This window comes from Clupea harengus, chromosome 2 (assembly GCF_900700415.2).
Source record: "Clupea harengus chromosome 2, Ch_v2.0.2, whole genome shotgun sequence".
NCBI classification, from domain to species: Eukaryota; Metazoa; Chordata; class Actinopteri; order Clupeiformes; family Clupeidae; genus Clupea; species Clupea harengus.
In genome coordinates this window covers 17172603-17200102 of record NC_045153.1, presented here as the reverse complement: position 1 = coordinate 17200102, position 27500 = coordinate 17172603, and the positions used below count along the sequence as shown (strand labels likewise).

At 44.2% G+C, this 27500-nt stretch overlaps 1 protein-coding gene across 1 annotated transcript in view; it reads right to left on the bottom strand.

The window, feature by feature from the left end:
• The window catches only part of LOC105893007 (transmembrane protein FAM155A), a 109716-nt gene that overhangs the window by 7846 nt on the left and 74370 nt on the right, over positions 1 to 27500 (bottom strand). The gene's annotated exons all lie outside the window — the stretch shown is intronic.

The window sequence follows — 27500 nt, the reverse complement described above, 5'->3', positions numbered from 1 at the left end:
CCCTCTTGAGTGGGTAACCTGACATGGCTTCCTCAGACCAGGACAGACATGGTCAGCACACCACACCAGGTTCAGCAGCCTGGAACAAACACAAGGAGATAGAGGCAGTCCTTTATTTCATTGGCACGCTATCCTCTGTTTTATCTGAGGGGAGGAAAAAAAAAATGCCTCAGCTTTATGCTCTGTTTTTTTTTTTAGAGCTGGTTTCTCTCTCTCTCTCTCTCTCTCTCTCTCTCCCCCAGTATTCTCAGTGGATGGAATTAAAAAAATAGAGGAAGACAGTCTGAGAAAGAGAGAGCACAGGGGGAGAGAAGAGCGAACGAGCAAGAGAGGAGTGCAGAGACGAGACGCCTAGAGACGAGAGAAAAAGAAGGGCCACGATTATTTGCGGCGAAGGTGGCAGCGTTACTCACAGCGAAAGGCAAAGCCATCTGGGGCATCTGCAAGCTCATTAGTTATGGCCAGGAATGGAGAGAGAGAGAGAGAGAGATGGAGACAGAGAGAGAGAGAGAGAGAGAGAGAGAGAGAGAGATGGCACGAGGGAGGCGTAGAAGGCCAGGGAGAGCAGACGTCTACAGCATCCTTCTGACTGCCCTACTTGCGCAAGGTGCAGGAGGACTCAGAGAAACTCCGGCAGAGAGTTACAGGGCCTCCAGCCCAACCCAAGCCATCTCTCAGCAGCCCTCACTGTGATGAATGAGCACCACTTCAGCCAAAGCAGACAGAGCTGTTATATATATATATATATATATATAAGAAAAAAATGATATATAAGAGAGAGAAGAGGAGAAGAAGAAGAAGTAGAAAGGGAAGATTGGTCCATACATGGTCTTTATCCTCCCGCAGGTTCTATCCTCCTCATCTTTCTTCAAGCCCTTTCTTACACCCATTCTCTTTTAATCTTTTCCCCCCTCCTCCTCCTCATCCTCCTCCTCCTCATCCTCCTCTCAATTATTTTTCTCTTTCCGTCAGACTGAGTTGTCTGCTTTGGATTTCACTTGCTTTCTTCGGGTATTAGCCTCAGCAGCCGGGCCACTCTGCATTATGCCATTCTGATGGAGGCTAATGACATTGTAATTGATGGAAGACCTCACGACCCCCAGCATTGTTTTGGGAGAAGCTTCCATCCACTGCGCCGCGCTGCTCGCTGGCTGGCTGTTCTTTGATGTTTTATCTGTCATGAGCTCACCCCCTCTCCCGACACCCCCACACACACCCACACACACCCACACACACACACACACACACACACACCCACACACACACAATGCCAAACTGCTGACTGCACCTCGACTCGAAAAATACACCGCAGAGCTCAGAGTTTAACCTCCGGAAGCTCTCGTCTGCAACCTGACAAGCCTCTTCCTTTCCTTCTTCCCTTCCTTTGGGTCCTAGTCCCCCCCCCCCCTGCTCAAGCCTGTCCTCGTTTGACAGTGACTCAGTGTACAAGGCAGAGGGGGGGGGGGGGGGGGGGGGTACAAAATGAGAAAGAAGAGAGGGATGAAGAGACTTCCTATCGGGAGTGGACAGCCTTGGGTGTGGGCAGAGCAGAAAGTGCTCATCATTCTCTCCAGCCAGCTGTGTGGTGCTGCTGGCAGTGCTGATGGAGGTGGTGGGTGAGGCAGAGGCTGCCAGTGCCACGTCCTTGCCGGGGTGGGTGAGGGGGGTGGGAGGGGATGGCAATCAGCTAGCTCTCTGAACTGCCCTCGGGAGTTCAGTGGTCAGAGCTTGTGACAAACCTCAACATCCTAACAAACACACACATAAAAGCCATGAGCTTCACTGGGAGTTGTTGAACTGTCCTGTAAAGTCTTTTTATGCACAACAATTGGTTGATTTACACTGGTCAGCATAGCTTGCTTTAGCTCACTATGCTAACCACAGCTTCAACCAAACTGCATCTGGACTTCACCATTGCCTGTTAAAACAGCGAAGCACTCCTAGGGGAAGGCACACAACGTGGCTGACCCCCACATTGTGGACTCAACTTTCTGAAATGTGCATCCACCATCCTAAATGCAGCAAACAAACAAACAAACAAACAGAAGCTTCGCTGGGCCCTGCAGGAGGAAGAGGAGTTGCATCAGAGACCTCATGCTAATGAGACTCTGACCCCTACCACATGGAACAGAATGCCTTCCCTCTGTGGAACATGCTGAAGCTCAGCAATCATCTGTCTGTGATTACCATAGCAGAAACACAATGCCTTTTTATTCTTATTTCTCTCTGCAGGAGCCGAAATTAGCTGCTAAAAGAGCAAGCAGTCTCTAAGCAATAACGTCTCTTCTTTCCCTGGTAAATGATGAGTCTAAGTATTGAAGTATAAATATCCCCTATTAAAGAAGAAGAAGAATTGTATGAAGGACTAGGAGAAGCTAGCCCTTTTGCCAGGGCCTCCCGGTGGAACCGCACCGTGCCGTCGTCTGAAGGCGAGTGAGGAGGTGTGTTTACTGGCATCAAACACGGATCACTTCAGCTGTGTTTGTACATAAACACTGACATCTACAGAAATGGTACAGCCTGCTCAGTATCTACACATGCTGTCAACATGGGGAGCTTGGGTGTGCAGCATGTATGCATGTGTGTAAGAGAGCAAGTGTGTATGTGTGCTACGTAGCACATAGTGGTACTTGTATTGCAGGTGTCTGCACTGCATACGTTTATAAGTACTATGCAGATAGAATGCATGTATGGCTGTGCTGCACATACTGTATTTAGAAGGGTGGGTGTATGTGTGTCTGTGTGGGTGTAAGAATAATTTGTTATGGAGCAGGTGTATAGAATAAGAATAATCTGTCTGCATGCGTGTGCACATGTGTGAACATGTGAGTGTGTGCTACGCAGCACTGCAGGTGTCTGCACTATATACATTTGAAAGAATGTAAGTAGGTACTATGTATGTATGTATGTGCAACACATATGTAGACGGGAGTGGGCAGGAGGCATTTTATAAGGGAGCAGTTGCACATGTATAGAAGACTCAAGTGCACTACACCTGTGAGTTTGCATGTGTGTGTGCAGGTATACTGTATGTGGAGGAGAAGGAGCGTGCGTGTCCCAAAGAGTCTCTGTGCAACACATGTTTGCGTGTGAACCCGTGTGTATGTGTATAAGCAGTGGTGCTGGAGTGGGAGAGTGTGTTTGTACAGCACACATGTCTCTATGGGCATGCTAATCCAGCAAACCCTGGGTGTCTCTCTCCCTATGGACCAGAGGCCCAGGGGGGAGATGTCAATCAGATGGAGAAATGAAATCAACTGCCTTACACTAGATAAACAATCCAATTCCACCGCAGAGCCCAGAACAAACTGGACTCTGCACTAAAATCGCTTCCAAATCACACACAGAGATAAAGCAGGATCAGGAGGGTTCCCATTATAGTCTTGAAGGTGAGAGTGAGAGAGAGAGAGGGAGAGGGAGAGGGAGAGAGAGAGAGAGAGAGAGAGAGAGAGAGAGAAAGAGAGAGAGAGAGGGAGATGGTGACCCATGTGCATACACTCACTCGCACAGATTCAGAAACACACGCTAAACACATAATTATCCTGCTATAATTATCTCATTTCCACATCCATGCACAGAAAACCCTCAAACATGAGCACACACACACATAAGTACAAGGACAAACACAAGGACACACTGTGTTTTGCTTATTTGTGAGGGGACAGTGAGTTGTACTAGTACATTTCATGCCACCTCCAGTGGCTTCATGGTTCTCTCTGCTCTCCCCTCTCTCTGTCTCTCTCCCCTCCGTGTCCCATTTGACTGCCAGTGATAAAGGTGTTGACCTTATAAGACCCAGAGGAAGAGAGAGAGAGAGAGAGAGAACCGACACACAGGGAAAGTAGGGGAGCCCAGATGAGACGTGACAAGAGCGAAAAGAATCACAGGAAGCAAAAAAAAAGGGAGGGATTACATTCCCCTGCAGAAAATGTATTAGCATACAGCTTACCACCGCCCTCCCCAATACACACACACACATACTCACACACAGAGACACACACACACACACACACACACACACACACACACACACACACACACACACACACACACACACTTCCTTTTAATAAAGAAGTCTAATGTAACAACAGGGGAGTGGCATGTAAACTTCATCACCCACCGGAGGCGAGGAAGAAGAGCACACCAGGCAGCCTTCCCCCCGAAATGAAAAAGCGCACTGCTCACAAGAATGGGCCCCACCGGAATCAAAGTGGGGCAGACGGTTCTCTTTCATGTACTCACCCACAACCACGAGCGCTTGTCAGTGGTTTCAGGCTGTCCAATACACAGCCATCACAAGAAACGAAGAGGAATATAAGCAGCTACTAACGAAGCAAACCCGCGCAATGTGTTTGGAAAGGTGAGACAGAAGAAACCCTGAAATGCATCGACTCGGCAGCAAGTTGCGTCACACTATTTCACACTATTAAGACTGTTGCGCTGATGGGAAGGCTGAACACAGGTGCACTACTGGGGGTCCCCCTTTCATCTCTCTCTGCTCTCTACGGCATGGGGCTTATCACTATGGATATCCCTGCCACTCATGTCAATCTGTCAGTTTTCCTTTCCCTGCCCCACCCCCAACCCCACCTCTGCCCCCACATCTCTAAACTTCCCTCTCTCTCCCTTGTCTGATATTCCTGCCACAGCTACCTTTAGCAGTGATCTTACCCTTTGCTCATCTTCTATGAATAGCTAATGATCAAGGTCAGACGACAACAGATAGCGAGTTCAATTAAAACGTCTGCCTGTTCATCAGTGTCTCTAAGGAGGCAGCTGCTACTTAGCAACCAAAGGCCCGATGGTGGCGTGAGAGGGATGGAGGAAGGGAGAAGCACATTCTCAGGCGGTCATGTGTGTGTGTGTACTGCAGTCTGTGGACTACATGCAGGCAGCTGTCCACCACAGATTTTAACAAAATTTGGATGAAATCCACACGTATACAAACACGCGTAAAGTATACAATCGACAGGTAAACCAAAGGTACCCCTAACACACACACTCCGTCTCACTCTGTCTCCCATACACACACATATCCATAAAATATGAAATTAATTCATTCTGTCTACCAGTATCATTTCAGAACATTGAACTTTCAGTACCACGGATAGCTCCAATCCGCAGCGGTCTCTGGAGCAGGCAAGGATCTCATTGAAGAACACAGAAACTAATATTTAGTCCTTGCGACAACCTTGGAACATATGCACCGGAACATTTAAGCCATTTTACATAAAGTCAAGGTAAAAATGTAAGCAAACAAACAAGCGAAATCATCTTTACTGCAGAGCTTTAGATGTGTGTGTGTGTGTGTGTGTGTGTGTGTGTGTGTGTGTGTGTGAGAGAGTGTGTGTGTGAGTGTGAGTGTACCAGCATGCATCTATGGGCATATACCCAGGGCGAGGACTTCTCTGCCAACTCTGTCGCATGCAGTGCGTGATGGCAGAAGCCAACTTTGCAGTACTTGCTGTTGAAGGAGATTTCTCGTGCTCAGTGATTTGTGCTTTTTCTCTCCCTCTCTCTTTCTCTCTCTTTCCCTCCCTATCTTTCTCTCTTTCTCTCTCTCTCTCTTTCTCTGTCTCTTGTGTGGTCCCTGCTGCTGGAGTTTTGTGAGGGCTTAGGGACAGAGCTGCACTTTGAAGATTTCTAAAAACATCAGCAGAGAAAAAGCATCGGCATTAAAACCACGTCAACAGAAAACCTCACAAGGTCCCCATCCACAAGAAAAGTCTTTGTGTGTGTGTTTGTGTGCATCTCCCACTGTGTGTGTGTGTGTTTGTGTGCATCTCCCACTGTGTGTGTGTGTCTGTGTGGGTGTGAATGTGTGTGTGTGTGTGGCAATGTGAGTAATGCCTGTGTCTGAGAGCATTTAAAAATTACTGTAATTCACCGGTCGACTGCTTTCTCGTTCTTTTTTGTTGGTGTTGAGGAATCCAATGAACCAGTGTGCGCAAACACACACACACACACACACACACACACACACACACACACACACACACACACACACACACACACACACACACACACACACACACACACACACATATCAACACCATAAGGTTCTCAAAATGGAGACCTTTCAATATGAGAACATTCACTCTGGGGAGAGAGAGACTGACCCTCCTTGTGTTTGAGAGGGAACCATGTGCAGTGAGTGGCTCACAAAAACAGACACGCACACTGCCCTTTTTCTGTCGTGATTAGAAGGTTGTCCAGGGGTGTCGTTAATTGTTGCATTGTAGTGTGCATCTGTGCGATGATGTCTAGCCTAGGTGTGGAAACAGGCCAAATGCCAAAGCCACTCAATAAAGCTGCAATATGTCAAGATTACAGTGGAGCCCTCCGCCAGAACCACAATGCGAATCAATAGCTGGCCAAGCAGTCCAATGAGAAGATAAGAGGCGGGAAAACACTTGGAGATTAGACATTGACCACTGAAGGGTCTACAGCAGAGAGGGGGGAGAGGGGGAGAGGGGGAGAGAGATATCGGTGTGACAGAAAAGAAGAGACGTCATTGTCTGAACATGGGAAGAAATCGTTGACAAGTAATCCCACTACTAATGGCATGTGACACACACACACACACACACACACACACACACACACACACACAGACACATAAACACAGACAGCGAGTTACAGACAGTGAGAGAGAGAGAGGGAGGGAGGGAGGGAGGGAGGGAGGGAGGGAGGGAGAGAGAGAGACGGATATATTGCCAAAATCATACACATGCAGAATATGAATGGTCTACTGACTCTGGGCTGACTTGCCAGCTTGAATGTGTGCAGGTGTGCTCCATTAGTTCTTCTGTTATCAGTGTTTCCCTGACACCCTTTATGTCAGGAAATCCATCATTCAATTATTGGACTGTTCCTACAGAACCTGGGGATTAACAAATGTGTCTCTCCGCAGTAGTGAAAGATTGTAACAGAAAACATTATTACCTGTTACCACTGTTCTTTGAGTTGTTTGTTTGTTAGCGATGGATTGTTGGCAAAGCAAATTCATTTTGAATGTGGTATAGAAAGTTGCCCAAGCGGCAAAATAAAATAGCCTGGGGAACTGATTTCATTGTTTACTGAAATACACGCAGCAGGAGGTAGTGTGTGTGTGTGTGGGCGTGTGTGTGTGTGTGTGTGTGTGTGTGTGTTTGGTGAATTTGGATTTAAGATTGAGATGCAGAGAGAGAGAGAGTGAGGGAAAGAGAGAGAAAGACAAGGAGAGAGAGGGAGAGAGGATAAACATGCTTTCTCGTCCTCCCCCCCACACGGGGCCCTCTCCCTGGGGATTAAGCTGGCGTAATACCCCCCCGTCCCATCTCCTTACACCTTCATCCTGCTGGTCAGACTCCAGAGGCTGAGGTGTACGGCATTAAAAATTTAAACTGACACAGCGAACATCAGAGAGAGAGAGAGGCCTTATTTCACAAACATGGGAAGGGAGGGGGAGGGAGAGAGAGAGAAGAGGAGGAGGGGGATGCTGTACATGGACAGGAGTGGGTCGTGAGGGGAATATGCAGCAGAGGATGACGGACAAGGATCAATACCCTCCGTTCAACCTTCACTGATCAAGACCAATAACCGGCTCGTATCACTGCCCTTCATCTACTACTGGCTACTTCTGCATGCACCATTGATTGATCCCATCTTGTCTTTCATTCTTTCTCTCTCTCTCTTTTATTCTTTTTTTCTCTCTCTCTCTCTCTCTTTCTCCCTGTAACATCATCATTCACTCTCTCTCTCTCACTCTCTCTTCAGAGCTGTACACTGAAGTGAGAGGAAACAAGCTGGGGGTTCAGCAAGGTCATCTCATTTCCTGAATACAAGAGAAAGTAAGGACACGCCAAAAAAGAAACGCTCCAGAATGCAAGAAAGTGAAATGGAAGGGGAGATGAACTCCCTGCTTCAATTGAAACATAATTCGGGTCCTCGTACATTTCATCTTGTGCTTAAATGATCTATTTGTGTTTTGTGGATGTCTGAAGGGAGAGTTCACCTGAGGTGAGGTTTGATGCGGTTAAGTGCACTGTAACAAGCCTTCCTTTACTGCTCTTTGGTGCTGTGCAGAGGCCATGGGTAGCATTAGATAAAAAGTCCTTCAAAACGGAGGGTTGCAAGGTTCAGCGGGGCTTGCTTGTTTTTACTTTAGAACTTTTTTAATGCAAATAACTATTAAGGGGGACCTTGAGGCTGTTGTGCACAAGTTCCACATTTAGTTTTACACAGACACACAAGAACACGCATACATCAATCCATGAGGCATGTCGGTAAAAGACTGACCGATTTTAAAAAGAGGAAAAATGTTGACCAACTTATTAGGACACAATTATCCTATGTGCTTAAGTTGAAAAAGCGTGCAGCTATGCACCTTATTCTGTGCTTATTCTGCCCTTGACTTAAGTCTGTGATTTGCACGCAATGAAGGTAGTTATGCGCTTCAAGTGGCGCAAACCCAAAATCTGGATGTTTCTCATGTAAACACCAATTACATGCCCTTGACTAACGGCGATATTACCGGTATGCTTGACGTATTGGTCATTGTGTGCACAAACCGTGTCCTCAGCAAAGCGTCATAACCTTTCGCTAGAGGTGTGTTTGACTCGCACACCCCTGAAGGTGTCTCAGCAACATTTGTTTTAGCTACCCCTGCTGGTGGTTTGCTTAATCAATGTTTCTGTTTCTATTTTATTGGCAGATAGGTTTCACCTGTGCAGTGTTGCTCACCTTAGGTCTGTCTGCTGTCCCCTAGAGCAGTTGTTCCGATGGCTTAGAGTCAGGCTGCGCTGGTTTAACGTATTTCAGTGTTTTTCAATTTTCTAATAAACCCCCTTCCCTAGGTTTTTGAGCTTTGTCTCTGTTCCCTTTATATTGCGTTTGGTGTGCCTGGCCATAACAACATGGCAGTTAAACTGTATCACCAATATTCATTTGTGGATTAAACTGGATGGATCCTAAAAGTTTCTTGTTAGTGTTTGTTTTTATTGCTAGTCGCCAGTGAAACTAGCCTCTTATCTAAGGTTAACTATAGGTCAGGGGTACTCAATTAGAAACCCAAAAGGTACACTCGCCAATTTTCCATTCAGGTCAGGGTCCGGAACAGTGACAGTCAAAATCCAAAAACATAACTCCAACAAAAACGTTTGAACTATGCACAAAAGATGATGTGACCTTATTTGTGTAAAAACTTGGGCATAAAAGGTGTGAAGGTCAGGCGGAGGCACTGATGTAAGTGTTCATTAGTGAGCAGGGGCGGCTTCCGGTATGAGCGGTGCAGAGTGAGGTCACATTCCTTTGAGCTCCTCATCAGAATCGTTCATTTTGTATATATTAGCTATATTTTGAATTGTACATTTTTGATATTCTCACTTTAAATAATTCTGCGTATTTTGGAAGCACTACGACTACATTTTTGCGCCCAATATCTTAGTTTTTCCATCTGAACATGGCAACTCAACAAAAACGCGCCACTGCTAATGCCACTGCTAAGGCTAAATCCAGCGCTAATGCTAACAAGGCTCAAGACCAGGAGACCAGAGGCGAATCATCTGATACCATTCTAGATGCGATCCGATGCCTAAGGGACGACCTGCTGAAAAGAATGGACGACAATGCCAAGACGCAGTCCTTGGAACTGAAACAGCAAATCTCCCAGCTGAGAGAGGAGCTGATGAGTAGCATTGAGCATGTTAGCAGCAGGACTAGGTCGCTCGAGGGCACGGTGGAGAGCCTGCAGTCAGCGTGCAATGGCCACTCAGATATAATCGCTGAATTGGGAGAGCAAGTTAAGCAGCTGACAAGGGACGTTAAAGTAGTGTCGGATAAAAATGAGGATCTTGAGGCCAGATCAAGGAGGTGCAATCTCCGTATCACTGGAGTGAAAGAGGGACGGGAGGCGAAGAAAGCACCTGTAGCTTTTATTGCAGGGTTGCTGAAGGTCACGCTGGGGCTGGACAGCCCGCCAACACTGGACAGGTCACACCGGACCCTACGCGAACGCCCAGGAGATGAGGAACCACCCCGTGCCTTTGTGATTAAGTGCCACTACTTTCAGGAAAAGGAGGCGATCCTACGTAAAGCAGCCAAGGCTAAAGGACTGACAACACCAGACGGTGATAAAATCGGTATACACCCGGACTACACACAGGCTGTGGTAAAGCAACGTGCTACTTTCAGAGATGTCAAAAAGATCCTCAGGGATTGTGAGGGTGTGGAGTACAGGCTGAGGTACCCAGCAGTGTTGCTAATCACCACCAAGTCTAAAGGCCAGCGACACAGCTTCACAGATCCGATCAAGGCGAAGGACTTTGCTCTGACTCTCCCGGGTGCTAGTGCTGCGCAGCTTGACTAGCTGCTAAGGTAATGCGTTCTGGGCTGGTTGGCTAGCTGGGTAGCTGTATGCTGTTGCAGCTTGCCCTAAGCTAGCTGTATTTGCAAGCGTCCATCATCTTGTCAATATGCATGGACTAATTTGTTTATTCTCTGTTTTATCTGACATGTTATTGTACTGTGTTTATGTACGTAGTGTAATCTTATATCGCCAACGATTGATATTAGAGGAATATTGTTAGCCTGCCTTGTTGCTGACGTTAGCTCCCGCCTATTTAGCGTAGCCAATAAGGCTAGCTAGCTACTAGCAGTAAACGTGACAGTTTAAAAAAAAAAAAAAAAAAAAAAAAAATTATTATTCCTCACGTCAAGTTTCCTGATGTTACGCCTGGCAGTGGGCACTGTTTATCTGACGTTCTCTTGTTATTTCATCATTTTATAGTAGTGAAGATATTTAGTAATCATTAACATTGCAATTCTGAATAATATAGCTAATATACATGTTCTATTAAGATAAAGTTTAATACGATTCTGGTGCAGCTCAGCCTCGCTAGGTAAGCTGTCTTTGGGATACGAGTGTTCCGTGGAGTTCGATGCAGTCTCTCCACGGGGGAGAGACCGGCAGGATTTGGGTTATGTCAGTTTGGGTTCTGGACGTATGTTTCAGATTATCATACTGAATCCTAAATCTACACTGTTTTCTGATTTTAGTTGTTATATTGTGTGTCACGTTAGTGTTTTTATTTTAAGTTTTGCTCCCCCCCCTCCCCCCTCCTCCTCCTACTTCAGCTCTCTTGCCCCAGTAAGGCATATTGTGTGCCATCATCCACCATGACAAAGCCATACCAGTTTAGAAGTGCTGCAACAACCCTTGTAAGCTGGAATGTCAGGGGCCTTAACCACCCAGTCAAACGCAGTGTTCGCTCACTTAAAAAAACTAAAGGCTGACATTGTATATTTGCAAGAGACACACCTCTGCCAGAAAGATCATACTAGACTTCAGCGAGATGGTTTTTCTCAAATTTTTCATTCTAAATTTCAGGCTAAATGTAGAGGGGCTGCAATATTGATCCGCAGACAGGTACAGTTTGTCCAGTCTAACATTATAACTGATAAGAATGGGAGATATGTCATTGTTCAGGGTCGCTTGTACAATACACCAGTTGTGCTGGCTTGTGTTTATGCCCCCAACTGGGACAATGCTGACTTTTTTAAGCATTTCTTTTCAGTACTACCAGACTTAAACTCTCATCAGTTAATCTTATCTGGGGACTGGAACTGTGTTATCCATAGCTCCCTTGACCGCTCATCTGTCAACTTAAAACCGTTATCGAATTCTGGTAAAGTTATTAATTCCTTCATTGATAGCTATGGGGTTGTGGATCCGTGGCGATTTAAAAATCCAACAGCAAAAACCTTTTCTTTTTTTTCCCCTGCTCACCAGTCATACTCTAGAATAGATTATTTCCTCCTAGACAAAAAACTGCTTCCTATTCTTAACTCTATTGAATATGAGAGCATAGTCATTTCAGACCACAGCCCAGTGGTAATGCAACTTTGCTTTCCTGAATTTGTACCCCCGCACAGAGCATGGCGGCTTAACACAGGCCTTTTATCTGATGAAGATTTTATAAAATTTGTGTCTGTGAATATTGATGTTTTTCTGGAAATAAACATGGAGTCTGGGACGAGCATAGGGACTGTATGGGAGGCTTTAAAAGCATACCTCCGTGGCCTAATTATATCTTACACTGCTAGTACTAACAGGGTTAGGACAAAACGCATGAATGACCTAGTGCATTTTATTAAAGATATTGATCAAAGACATGCAGAAGCGTCATCTGCTGACCTGTATAAGGAACGCATTGCACTGCAGACAGAATTTGACTCTTTGGCATCTGCCCACATTCAGGGTCTCTATTTGAGGTCACGGATGACCCACTATGAGCAAGGCGAACGAGCCAGTAAATTACTCTGCCACCAGCTGAGACAGTCCACAGTAGATGGCCTAATAACAGAAATCACCACATCTACTGGGAACTCCACTTCTGATCAGATGGCTATTAACAACCAATTTAGGAATTTTTACGAAAACCTATACTCTTCAGACACACCTACTAGCTCCGGTTCCACAGATTTTTTTCAGTCTCTCCAGCTTCCGGCACTTAGCTCAGAGGATGCCTCATCCCTCGATGGGAACATATCTGAGATTGAAATTATTCAGGCAATCACACTGATGAACAGTGGCAGGGCCCCTGGCCCGGACGGCTTTTCAATAGAATTTTATAAAAAATTCTCTGTACAACTTTCACCTTTGCTTTGCAAAGTCTATGCAGAGGCGCTACAGTTAGGTTCATTACCCCCCACCATGTCGCAGGCAGTTATATCAGTCCTCTTAAAGAAAGGCAAAGATCCTAAACTATGTGACTCATACAGGCCAGTAAGTCTGGTTTGTTGTGACAACAAAATTCTTGCTAAAGTCCTAGCTCGACGATTAGAGACTGTCTTACACAAAATCATCCACCCTGATCAAACAGGTTTTATAAAGGGAAGGCAGTCCTTTGGAAATCTCCGCCGCCTTTATAATATAATTTACTCAAATTCAGCGCCCACCCCAGAGGTTGTTGTTTCCCTTGATGCTCATAAAGCATTTGACCGTATTGAGTTTGATTACCTATTTACAACACTTCGTAAATTTGGTATCAGCTCTGGCTTTGTCTCCTGGATAAAAGTCTTATACTCTGCACCACTAGCTGCAGTTCGTACAAACGGAATTATTTCTAAGTATTTCCCCCTACAGAGAGGTACAAGACAAGGGTGCCCTCTATCGCCCCTTTTGTTTGACGTAGCTATTGAGCCACTGGCGGTGGCTCTCCGGGAGCGGGATGACTTTATTGGCATTGAGCGAGGAGGGGTTACGCACAAACTGTCTCTGTATGCCGACGATCTGCTCTTGTACTGTTCTAATCCTCTCCATTCGGTACCTGTTGCTCTCAACATCATACATTCTTTTGGCATAGTGTCAGGTTATAAAATTAATTTAACTAAAAGTATTCTTTTCCCAGTCAATGCAAGTGCCTCCAAACTCCCTCTCACGCAACTGCCGTTCAATGTGGCGACTGACTCTTTTACATATCTTGGTGTGTGTGTGACAAGAGAATATGCGGAATTGTTTAATACGAATCTGAAACCAGCCCTTACTAAGGCAAAAGAGGATCTCATGCGCTGGGAGTCTCTACCCTTATCATTGGCAGGTAGAGTTAATTCAGTGAAAATGGTCATTATGCCAAGACTACTTTATTACTTCAATACGGTCCCTACTTTTATCCCCAAGTCCTTCTTTAAAGAACTGGATAAGCATATTTCTACATTTATCTGGAGTAAGAAAATCCCACGTATCCGCAGGTCATTTTTGGAGAAGTCCAAGTCGGATGGAGGTCTTGCATTACCTAATTTCCTGCATTACTACTGGGCTGCTAATGTTCATAAAGTGGCATTCTGGATGTCATCTTTTAGAGATGGAGTTGGGCCTGACTGGTGCCACATGGAGCGACAGGTGTGTGGGCAGGTTGATCCTGCTTCACTGCTCTGCTCTCCTTTGCCACTCAGTAGGAGATGCCACCCCAACAACCCCATTGTTAGTGGTTCCCTTCGTATATGGTCACAATTTAGGACTCATTTTGGGTTCAAACACACAGTTCCATTCATCCCTATAGTTCGCAACCCTCATTTCAAACCTGCCCTTCTTGATTCTGCGTTTCATCTCTGGTCCCGGAAAGGCCTGAAAAGCATCGCTGACCTGTACCACGAAACGATTTTTACATCTTTTGACTCCCTGGTTAAGGAACATGACATACCACGGTCACACTTTTTTAGATATTTACAAGTCCGAGATTTTGCAAAGAAACATTTCCCATCCTTCCCATCAGCTCCACTCAGCAGCCCTGAACACGATTGCATCTCCCTTGATCCCTTTCAGCCAGGGTGTGTCTCCAAATTATACAACACAATTCAAGGTATTTCTAGCCCCTCTCTCAGTCATGTTAAAAGTACATGGGAGGAAGAATTACAGTTAGTCATCTCAGATAACACGTGGCAGGAAGCCATTGAGAGGGTGCATAAATCTTCTCTCTGTGTGAGACATGGACTACTTCAATTTAAAGTCCTACATCGTCTACATCTCTGCAGAAGCAAACTGGCCAAAATGTATCCCGACACAGACCCCACCTGTCAGAGATGTCTCAGTGCCCCTGCCACTTTATCCCATATGTTTTTCTCATGCCGATCAATAGCCCCCTTCTGGTCCTCAGTCTTTGATACAGTTTCTCAAATGTGTGGCCATGCCATTACCCCAAACCCGTTGACTGCCATCTTCAGTGTTATGCCAGAGGATATACCAATTTCAAATAGTCAATCACAGGCCATAGCCTTTGCATTTCTCTTAGCCCGTAGATGCATCCTCCTCAAGTGGAAGGACAGACTCCCACCTTCACATGGCCAGTGGGTAAAGGATGTTATGGCACACCTTAAACTAGAGGAGCTGAGGTTCCGCATTGGAGGCTCTTGTAGAAAATACCACAAGGTTTGGCAGCCATTTTTAAACTACTTCAATAACTGCTCTTCGGACAGTCTCATAAGTTAAAGCCTTACACCCCCCCCCCCCCCCCGTCCCTCCCCCTACCTGCTTGATGTCTTGTCTGGTTTTATTATTTAATTTATTTATTTATTTTATTACATTTTATTTTGTATATTTTATTAGAGTTGATTTTGTAGATTTGTATGTAAATTTCATCGGTATGAATTATCACATGATCAGCTTTAATGTAAAATTGTCAGTTATTATTGTGTCATTGTATACATTTATGTGAAATCCAATAAAAATAATTGAATATATATATTAGTGAGCAGGGGCGGCTCGTCCATAAGGGCGATTGGGGCGACGCACTGCCTAGGAAAAAAAAGAAGAAAAAAAAAAAAAAAAGAACCTTCTGATGTATAAACGCAATATCCTTGTAAGTCGCATAAATGACATGTACATTTAAATGTAATATTTTTTTTTCTGTCGGATTCTACCACTAGACCGTCTGATCTGCCTCTGTATCTCATTGTCGAATCAGGTAACAGTCGTTCAGTCAGCCTAAAGTCGTGCTTCAAATGGCCCCGCCCCTTCTGGGGCGATTTGGGGCGAAATGAAAATCGCCCCAGACCTCTCCCATTGACTCCCATGTTAAATCCATTTTTTTCACAAAACAGAGCTCTCAATGCATTCTCTATGGCTTCCGGGAGGGCTCGCCCCTCCATGTCGTGTCATAAGTAGTGGACGTAAAAGCCTATACGAACGTCATACAGCTTCGACAGAGGCATATTCTGTCAAGATGGCTGCCCTGTCCAGTAACTCGATTCGCTCTTTGACAGAAACTCCTTTTTAGTCGGCGTACTAATGAAGATAAATTGACAACAAAACAATTAGGACTTCCTAGACCAAATGTATCCACTCAACAGGTTTCTACAAAGGGAAGGAAATCCTACATCCAAGAATTGGAACGAAAGAAAAACGCGGTCTGTATTTCATATACCACTGTCACTTTTCATAGGTTTCACAGTTTGTTTCACAGTTCGCTTCTTGCACTAACACTGAATCATTTTTTATGTGATGACTTATTTTGCTTTTGTAAGCCAATACTTTCAAGATCAGTCAATAAATATTGTTGGTTTTGACTTATGTTACCCCTTCTTTACGATGTTACTGGACATATCATGTGTCCTATTAAGCTATGTTACATCATACAACATTTGAGACACGTGGATAATGAAAAAGTGGGATAATTTAATGTGGAGCCACATCATGTTTGCTTATGAAGGCTCCTGGATGCAACTTTCTTCCATAGCTTTCCACCTGTAACTTACTACTCTAGCTATGTAGCAAGAGGGGACATATTAATGTTGTGTGCTGCCAATAGTGGACAAAAAGGTATTGCTGTATGAGTTAATCAGCTAACTTAATGTACCTACTGAATGGGTCGCCTTAATCATTATCAAAAAAATTGCCCCCCCTGAGAATTTTTTCAGGAGCCGCCACTGTTAGTGAGTGTGCTCCTGTATTTGTTTTTCACCATATTCATGGTTGAAACGGCAGACTCACAACAGTATGTTGAGGTATGCACGCTCTTGTTGTGTGGCTGATCTAACTATTACACTGCATGTTGCTTGGTATGATTGCAGATGGTTTATTTTTCTGCCCCTTACCTCAGAGTTCTGCGGGTCTTTTTGTTCGAAGTGTGCATGCTTTGTTTCATAGTGACGTTTCACGTTACCACTTTTGACAAGGGCAACCGTCTTGTTGCAGATTAAACACATCGGTTTTGTGCTCCCCACAGGCAGCACAAATGCTTACTTGTCAGTCCACTCTGTCTTAAATTAGCGATTTTTGGAATCAACTTTTCGTTTTTTGTTGGGTTTAAAGCACGCCATGATTTTCGTTTGCTGAGAAAAAGATACCGTTCACAAATCTATCCCACAGACCCACAGAGCTCGCGGCCAACATTGAGTGAGTGAGTTGTCATAGTGATGTTGTTATTACAGCTCCTGATTGGACCTCTGGATTGGACACGAAAGATAGAAACCACATCGAGTAGGAAAAAAATATATAGCGCGAAATCACGCACCAATGAAAACTCGCTTGGATCATGATTAAATTAGAATGTTGATTTTGACTTCGGTCCAAATTTGATTGCGTCTGGGTCTGGATCCGGACCGTGGTCCGCCTATTGAGTACCCCTGCTATAGGATAACAGAAGTTGTTATGGTAGTAAAAGACAGTCTCAACTGCATTGTGGAACAGTGTTTTTTTCCCCCCCATCACAAAAAGACATTACGTCTTAATGCAAAGTTTTGACCCTCAGGTCATCATCAGGCAACACTGTAATGTTCATAAACCAGGCTCTTTTCCAATTGTCGCCGCAGTCGCCCTCTATGCGCTCTGTACCATCTGGGAATCCTTATGTTCCGGCATTGATTGATCATAAAGATGCCTGGAGATGCGGACCTGCTCACAGACTTGTGCTTCCAGCTCTCCCATTCTGCACATTCACCAGCCGTGCTTGCCGAGTTATAAAAATTGTGAAGTGCGCAACCAGCCAAAACGACACCAAAGCACACAGTGTGCCAGCAGCAAAGCCGTCAGTTTTGGCACGCACCGCCAGAGAACACCCAGATGTCTCTGCTCCTGTTTCTTTGCTGGGTGTCAGATAGGCTTCACACACTAGCATTATTCCCTTGATTCCAACACTAATGTCATAATGTCAGTAATCGACTCCAACCTAGACTGTTATTAATATTTGAAAAGCCAAGCCATCAACCAACGACTGTGGTCAGGCAGGTTCCTGAATCCTCCATCTAACAGCTACGTATATTCGGATATTCATGGGTCTTTGCAGGTCTGCATAACAAAGTTCTCTGGGCACATTACCTTCCAGTGGTTTACATGGTACTTTTCTCAGCAGCGACACCTAACATGTATGAGTAGAGTGCAGTGAGTCAAACCCGTCTCTAGCGAATGTATAAATGTATAAAAGGTTAGGGTTTTGTTGACGTCACAATTCACGTGTGCAATGATCAATACATCAAGCATAATCAAAACACGTTTAGGTACTTTTCAGCACTTTTAAATAGTAAGCAGTAATAAGTCAATCAAAGGTGAAACACCATATTGTGTTAGAAGTCGGCGGCAGGCCTATTTCCAACAATATTATACAGGTACAAATAACGTTACAAACGTTACGAGTGATTTTGGTTTTAAACTACTTGGTTTTTAAGTACTGATAACTACTGATAATAACATTAGCCCATTACAAGGTAAAGTAAGGTAACATATTACATTACATTATATTAGGCTGCATTGTTAAGTAGAAAAACAAAGTTTTAATCACATGATCTCGCGATCAAGCCCGATAAATGATTATTTACATTTCAATTTAACTCAGTATCAATATCCATTAAAGACGGAAAAGAGCTCGCCAAGTGCAAAGAAGAAGGCTGCAAGTATACCAACCTCATTTGGATATACTGGAGCTTAGCGACGCGCAGTGCATCCAGAGATTTTGACTTGACCATGAACCCACCGTCCACTTGTGCAGACTCCTTGATGGAGAACTTTTAAGCCACAGTAATCATTTACACTCTCTGCTGGTCCTCATCAAAATGATTAGTTCTCTGTTTGACCTTGAGTCTGGGTCATTTCAGAGGGTGGCTGGTGTGATGCACATATCTTTGTCATAGGTGGTAAGGTGTTTGATTGGTTGATTACTACTTAGTGTTTAATAATCGGCTACACAACATGATCTTAAGATGAGACATTGAAAAATGCATTCTGATGTACCTTTTTCTCAATGGTGAGTTTTTATATTATGAATCTCAACACCAACAACACGCCTTTTTAAATAGGCCTGGTTAATTTACTTGATTTTTGGATTTATGTGATACATAGAAACAAATGTGTTTATTTGTGTTATCTCAGTTCCACTTTCAGAGAGCAGCCTTAGTCTGACAATATTAGACTCATTTCAGGTCTGCAATGCCCTGATCAAAATTGATCCAAAGAAATCGACTGGCGATGACAAGCTTGACCCTTTCTTTCTGAAAACCTCAGCTACTGTAATTTTTGAACATATTACTCACATCTTCAATCTCTCCATAACAACTGGTGTTATCCCTTCAACCTGGAAAACAGCCCATGTTCTCCCACTGCACAAGGGTGGTGACACTAATAATATGAACAACTACAGGCCAATTTCAAAATGATCATGTCTCTCAAAGATTCTTGAATCCTTTATTAATACCCAGCTAAAGTCATTTTTATCACTATCCTCTTTCTTGAGTCCATCTCAATCAGGTTTTAGAGCCCGACATAGCACTATTTCTGCAGCCTCTCTTGTGGTGAATGATGTCATTGCTGCCTTGGACAATAAGCAACATTGTGCTGCACTATTTGTGGATCTCTCAAAGGCCTTTGACACGGTTGACCACCATCTGCTTTTACACAAATTATCACTTATCGGCTTTGACCATATGAGCCTAGAGTGGTTCAAGAGTTATCTCACTGGTCGCTCCCAATGTGCAAAGGTGGGCAAAATAACATCGCTTTTTTTAGATATTGACAAGGGGGTACCCCAAGGCTCTGTCCTTGGGCCTTTACTTTTTATAATTTATATTAATGAAATTGCCTCCACACTCACTCCACTTTGTCAAGTTCATCTTTATGCGGATGACACAGTTCTGTACTGTAGTGCCTCTCATATTGACTCTGCTATAAATAGACTGCAGCTCTCCTTCCACATGCTTGAGAAGCAGTTAAGTGACCTGAAGCTAGTCCTTAACTGTGCTAAAACCAAATGGATTATTTTTTACTAAAGCTAGAAGCACTGATTTTAACAGTTTAAAACTCTGCTCTAGAAATGGTACCGCTCTGGAAAGGGTCACCAGCTACAAGTACCTAGGCATTTGGGTTTATGAGAAGCTTGATTTTAAACCACATGTGAATCAACTCAACGCATTATTGAGTCTGTTTTTATATCAGTTTTAGATTATGGTGATGTAATCTATGGGAATGCATCCCACAGCACACTAAAAACCCTGGATGCTGTATACCATTCTGCTCTGCGTTTTATCACTGGAGACCGCTATGGCACACACCACTGTACTCTTTATAACAAGGTTGGCTGGTCAGCCCTGTCTGAAAAAAGGGATGGTCATTGGAAGACCTTCATTTACAAAAAGATCAATGGGCTAATGCCACTATATCTCTCCTCTCTCATACACTGGAACTGTAATACCCTCAATACCCTCTCCCAAAGCTGGCTTTCATTATATCTGCCACATGTTAACACCAAATTGGGGAAGACAGCCTTCTGTTATAAGGCACCCTACATCTGGAACAAAGTCCAAAAATCTTTACGGTTGTGCTCATTTATTTCACTAAGAGAATTATTAAATCTTATCACATGTAAAACTGACTTCTCGTGCAATGATTGTAACTATTGACTCAACCATAGTATTTTACTGAATATTCAAAATTGTTATTTATCATCGTTCCCTTGTACTCCTGTACTATTTTATATGCATATTTATTTATTTATTTTAATTGTATTTCTTTATTTTATTTTCCAATGTATTAACTATTCATTGTACCCTCGGCACCATTGTAAATGAGGGTCTTATTCCTCAATGTGTTTTCCGAGGCTTAAATAAATAAATAAATCAATTATCTATTCATAATACAGTTCTTCTCTTCAAAGGATTTTAATAACATTCACAAGGTGAGTGTGAAAGTCCACATTTCGTGTTTTCCAGACAGCCCAAATAAACAAAGGTATGACCCAGTTTTCTTCTATTGGGAAGCGAATGGAAGAATATGGCCCTAAGGGAGGTATGTGAAGGGCCTACCTTTGGTCAGGATTTGCTTTCTTTGGTCACACACACAGGCTGATTACTTTTGTTGCTTGTGCCACCAACAAATTAGCCGTTGCAAGATTTGTGCAAATCTCTTTTCAGAGGCTTTCAGCTATTGGCCAGAGACTGGGTTTAACACTGGCTAAACACGGCTTAACATTAAATGGCTCCCCCCAAGATACACTGTACTGCAGACCCACTGAATATTCATGCAGCAATACAAAATATATAACATTTGCAATATCATGATATTAATAGTAAAATATTTATTAGATGTCACTAAAGAATAGAAGAATCACATGGTTTTGTTCCACCAAGATAGGTTATTCCCATTAATACCCTATTAAAATGTAGTACAGGGCAGACTATTACTAGAGTTTTTTAGGAGACAGTTAATTGTGGGTTTAACCAAAAGAATGATTACATCTGCACTTGTATCACCAAACAAGTGGCTTATATTTAATTAGCAAACACCTGATACTGAAACTGTGCTTTCTTAAATGAACCCTGTAGCTTCATCAATCTTCATAAGATAATTCAAATGTGTTGTGCCTTAGTAATGGTGCCAGTTGCCAGTGACAGTTTACTTAAATTCCTCAATCTGATTGGGTACAGAGAGAGACGATCAGAGTTCAATGACATGCATGGCTGGGCACAATCACCCCCAGCTACGAAGTAGCTCAAGTAACAATGTGCCTTGTCATTGTCATTCGAAGCCATCCTAGTGAAAATGCATTAGCTCAAATCATATAACAGACCGTCCGATTCAGTTGCCAATTAGCAAGCAAGATTCCAGCACTATAGAGTGTCATGTTTCGCAACGCAGAGACATTCAGAGATTTAAATGAACAGGCTTCTCTTCGGGATGCAATACAACATAAATCATTTCACCCAGCCTCATGCATACCAATGCCGATTTATCATGTTGACGTGCTCAATATTAACACTGCTGTAGTTGAACGCACAACACACAAGAAGGTTTAAACACAAGAAGAGACTTTACTCACAGGAAACCGAGATTCATACATGAACATAGACTGACCAAGAACTGAGAAAATATGAGGGCTTAAATACACATGGAAACTAATATGACAAGCCAGAAGTGGGAAGGGATTCATGAGAAACAAGCGACAAAGAGCGAATGAGAGAGACAGACGCAAGGAACAGAGACGCATGGCTAAACAAACAGAAAAAATGGAAACCAGGAAGTAAACACACAAGACTAGTACAAAATAAAAGTCCAAAACAAAGAACACTTCACGCACAGTGACAAACTTAACAGTACCCCCCACCAGTTCAAACCGAGCCGCATGAGCAGGGGGAGAACCTGGTGGCCGAACTGAAAGACGTGGTCGGTCAGAAGGACAACCAGGAGGCTGGTCTGACAGGCGGGGCTGTGGAGGTGGAACCCCCTCCGGGGGCCAGGCAGGAGGCCGGCTGCGAAGGCAGAACCCCTCTGTAGGCCGAGCCCTAGGTCAGCAGGAGCTAGGCCGAATCAGGGACCGGCATGGCATTGGCCACTTGGAATCGGGAACCATGGGAACAGGAACCACCCCAGGAACCGTCTCGGAAACAAGAAAAGGTCTGCGCAAGATGTGGGGTGGTTCGCTGTGCAGTAGAACTTCCATGGCGCTAGACTGTTAGAAGGCCAGGGGCTAGCCAACTCAGGAGCTGAATCAGGTGGGGGGCTAGGAGGCAAAGGATGGGGGAAAAGCTTCCACCAACCTGAAGCAACCATCTGGGCAAACTTGGGTCTTGCTTCCAGTTAGAAGCATGCAGACTCAAAAAGTGAGGTTTCTTGTCACTTTACTTACACTGAAATGTCCATGAAAAGGACAGTTGGTGCATATCCTTGCCGGCTGGGGTTTGTCGATCTGTAACAATGCTGTAGCTGAACCCAAACGCACAATACTCGAGAAGGTTTAAACACAAGAGGAGACTTTACTCGCAGGAAACACAGAAACAGCATGATCCACACACCAACACTGACCAAGGACTGGGACGAGGGCTTAAATACACAGGGATAATACGAGAAGAAGACACAGATGGGCAGGGATCCATGAGACGAACAATCGACATAACGAGATAATGATAGGGGCAGAGACCGAGAAACATGGCTAAACAAACAAAGCAGCACATGCAAACCAGGAAGTAAACAACTCACTTAAGACTAGTACAAAATAAAAGTCCAAAAACAAGGAACACTGTGCAGGCAGTGACGAACGTGACAAAGGTCATCCTTTATCAATGCAACTGCTGCAACCCATAGAGAAACACACTAAATGCGGATGCAAATGCATTCGTACTCATCCGTGCATTACATTTCCAATCCTTCAGTAAGCACTGGTGTGTACAGTTTTCCGAACAGCGAGGCTTTGGGACGAGTGGAATGAATTGGTCTCATCTGCTATTCAGGTCGAAGTAATCCATTTTGGGCACTTTTGTCACACTGCAACACAGCGACGCCAAGTGCAAGTCAACAGCCTGCCAAGGTTTGAACCTTCAATAAAACATTCTGCGGGAGGCTTGGATACAACATTATTGGTATTATTACCTGCCATGTCCACAGAGAGAGAAAAAGAGAGAGAGCGAGAGCGAGAGAGAGACAAAAATAGTCTGTAAAAAGGAGGGATAGGAGAATAGATAGATAGGTAGATTTGCTAAATGTACATTACAGAGTGAAAAGTGACAGAGTAGCATGTCTCTCTCTTTCTATGCTCTCTCCATTTTGGCTCATTTTGTCATTCGCCCCTTTATGTTCATCACTGCAGAGTGCAGTCAGTCTGCTGCAGCAGACAGATGACAAATGGCCTGGGAGACGAATACTGTAGCAGAGCTGCTGGTGCAAGGTTACTGCACACACACACACACACACACACACACACAGAGAGAGAGACACACACACACACACACACACACACACACACACACACACACAGAGAGACACACACACAGACACACACACACACACAGACACACACACACAGACACACACACACACACACAGACACACAGACACACAAACACACACAGACACACACACACACACAGACACACACACAGACTCACTTACACCAACTACATGTGGAAATGCCATACTGTAAATATTGAAGATGCATAAACATGAAGCTGCAGGCATCCTTGGTTGCATGTAATATAGATGCACTAATTCATTGAATGGCATTGATGTATCACTTAAAATACACGTCCATCCATCCACATTCAGACAGCTATTCACTTTTGCCTGTGTTCCACTCAGCCTCTGAACCACCCATTTACAGCCAAGAGGAGATGCTGACAATGGAGTCATTATTTATACTGAGAGAAAGCATCACACACATGCACAAGCACGTGCTCGCACACACACACACACACACACACACACACACACACACACACACACACACACACCAAACTTAACAACTAAAAAACATGCATTAGCACAAACACATTGACTGTACTTGATAGGGACTGATGTATGGACAAACAACCACCAGCTAAATAATACAGTAACACATATCACAGTGTTTACAACCACAAGCTATAAAGAAATCCCTTTGTAGTAGTTTCAGTGGCTGGTTGCATAGCTGATTTCAGTCTTTGTGTGGCTGCTTAAAACTGCAGGGTTCCTTGCATTCCTTATCACCTTTTAACCAACACCTTTGTCATGCTTGCGATCAATTTTCCCAATGAAGCAGAATTTTTTTGCATGTTTTGTACAAATTGCACAACAGCGCTGTTCCTAAGACATGGATCAATAACAACAAAACACCTATTAATCCAAATTACAAATATTTTCACTGCAACAAACATATAACAAACAAACAAACATTGTTTCACCTCCGTTACTCAGATGATCAGAGCTGCTTTGAAAGTAAACTCTATCAAATGTGAAAATCTCCTCCATACACAACAAATGGAGGGGGGAAAAAATATATTGTATGATACATGCTGCTGCTAATCTTCAAAGGGTATCTGAGGGAGTTTGACACCACAGCTCAGCTCAAGGTGTTGCGCCAGAATCAAAGCGTCCCGCAGAAAGAGAGAGAGAAAAAAAAAGAATTAAAAAAAGGTAACTCAATTCAAAGGCACCCTGGGCATTGGCAGACATTTAATTAAAGCCTCATTTCGACCGGGAGATCACAGCAATATTAAGATCCGTTTGGGCTACGCTGCAGCTTTCAAGCATCGCAGCAGCTCCATGCGTGTCAAGGCGCTAATGTTTACGCTAATAACGGTCGAATTTGGCTAATGCGTCGGGTGGGGTGTGGGGTGATTTAGCCATGGCTGGGATGATGAAATGCCATTTGGCAACATCCACCTCCAACCTCAAGCCAGAAGGACAAAAAGATAATTGAGCCAAGATGGTTGGGATGGGGAAGCAGCATATGAAACAAAGAATGGAGATAAAAAAAGGGAAAGGTGGTGAAACTAGGTGGACTAAATCCATATTATTATGAGGCTGGTGGATGAGGGGAGGGGGAAGGGAGTCGTTGACAAACATGAATGGAAATGCAATAAAAAGAGGGAGAGAGAGAACAGAAGGAGGGGGAGAACAGACACACAGGGAGCGAGGGAGAGAGGAAAACAGAAAGAGGCCCGACCCGTAAGGGAAGAGGAGAGAGAGGTAGAGAGCTTCACTTCCGCACCTGCAGAGCAACTGCAATACATCACTTTCCATTGATTTAATTAAAGCAATATAGATAGCCCTGCCAGGCTGCAGCTCTTCTCTGCCGCATCTCATGTAAGACCAATATAAGGCGTTTATAATGTTTAAAAGACATATAGCTCACTCCATAAATTCATACCTGATGAATCACATAAAGGAAAACCCTATTGCAGCTCTGACAACCCCCACACCCCCCTCCTACCCCGCCTACCCCAGTCTAATTGCACTGACACCAAGACGATGTCTCGCTTCATAACATTTTATGGCTGTGTATATTACTCATATTGAATATGTCTGCAGACTTAACTGCAGTCTCATGGCAAAGACAAAGTATTCGAATTACATTATGAAATACCTACAGTAGCGTATTAGAGCCCTGTGTGTGTGTGTGTGTGTGTGTGTGTGTGTGTGTGTGTGTGTGTGTGTGTGTGTGTGTGTGTACAGCAGAGAGATGCTTGAGATTCAGTGTGTGTGCTGAGGAGGGATGGGAGTCGCGTAAACATGGGGGCCTGGAGGCTGAACCTCTGGGTGAGGAGAGGACCCCCGCTGACCTCAGCGCGCAGTCATTAACATGTGTGAGAGGAACTGTCATAAGCGATGTCACACTCCGGCTGATCTGAGCACTGCTGCCCAGCGTCCCGTCACTCACAGAGTTAGCCTTGTGTTTCCAAGAGAAATTGGAGTTGGTCGGAGGAGGTAGGGGAGAGGGACGTATGCACACATGCGTACACACACACACACACACACACACACACAAACGCACACACACACACACACACACACAAACACACACACACACACACACACGCACACACACACACAGACACATGAACGCACCACACACACACACACACACACACACACACACACACACACACACACACACACACACTTACACAAACAACCATTGACTGCACAAATGCACAAAAATAAAAAATCATTCCTGTATCACATACACCCTTCTCTCCATCTCTCTCTTTCACTCACTCACACACACACACAAATATTCAAGAACACACATCGGATGGCAGGCCCCCAGCCCCACTAGAAATCAATGCGCTGTGGCACTGTTTAATTACCAGATGAATAACTCCATAACCGGAGAGGCATATTAATAATGGACAAGAGTCGCCCCAGCTCTGCAACCATTAGCCAGCGCTGCGCGGGGGCTAATGCCTCTTTTTAATAGAGTGCGGAAGTCCCATTGCTTATGGTGACAGGCACATTTTTACTGCTCCTTACTCTTTCCTTCGTCCTCCCTCCCTCTCTCTCTCTCTCTCTCTCTCTCTCTCTGTCTCTCTCCATCTCTCTCTCACACCAGTGGATGTACAAGAGGTAAATGGTTTGTTTGTCCTCTTCTATAATTGCATCCCTTTCTCCCTCAGTCTCTGAACCCCCACCCCAACAGCAGCTGGACGCTGAGCAAATTAACCCTGTGCAAGGTCAAGGTTTTTGTGAAGCTTTGCCCTTTGAGGGTAAGTAGTACACTGCAGTGCATTCGGTGGTGGTATTGTGTGTTTATGCTGAGTTCGTGTTTTTGCCATCACTTTTTTCGGGTATGGTCCCAAGACTGAATTTTTTCTTGTGCTAAATACTTTCCCTCACTGTTCCAAAATGATCATAATTTAAGACTCTGGAACGCGAAATACCACGTCTTCTTTTAGCTCCCATTTTGCAATGCTGTCACACGCTTGATTCATGTGAAGCGATTGGTATTCCCTCAAACTGCATTAACATTGCCAGTATGCCTCCTCAATAATAAAAGAGTGGATATGTTAATTCCAGTAGCAGCTTGAAGCTTTAAATGGCAAGGTCAGTCTGCCTTAGAATTCTGTCATGGCTATGTAGTCCACCACACACACTGATTTAAGGGATCATAAAACACTGTCAGAGCATCATATGAACTCATATGTATTTCTAAACAATTAATCAGACACAATTTCAATTTTACTCCCACAATCTCTGTCCAAGGACGTAAACATTGATTCCAGTACCAATTGCATATTACTATATCTGTGCACCATTTAAATTAAAATGTAGTTGACAACGACCTCCAATC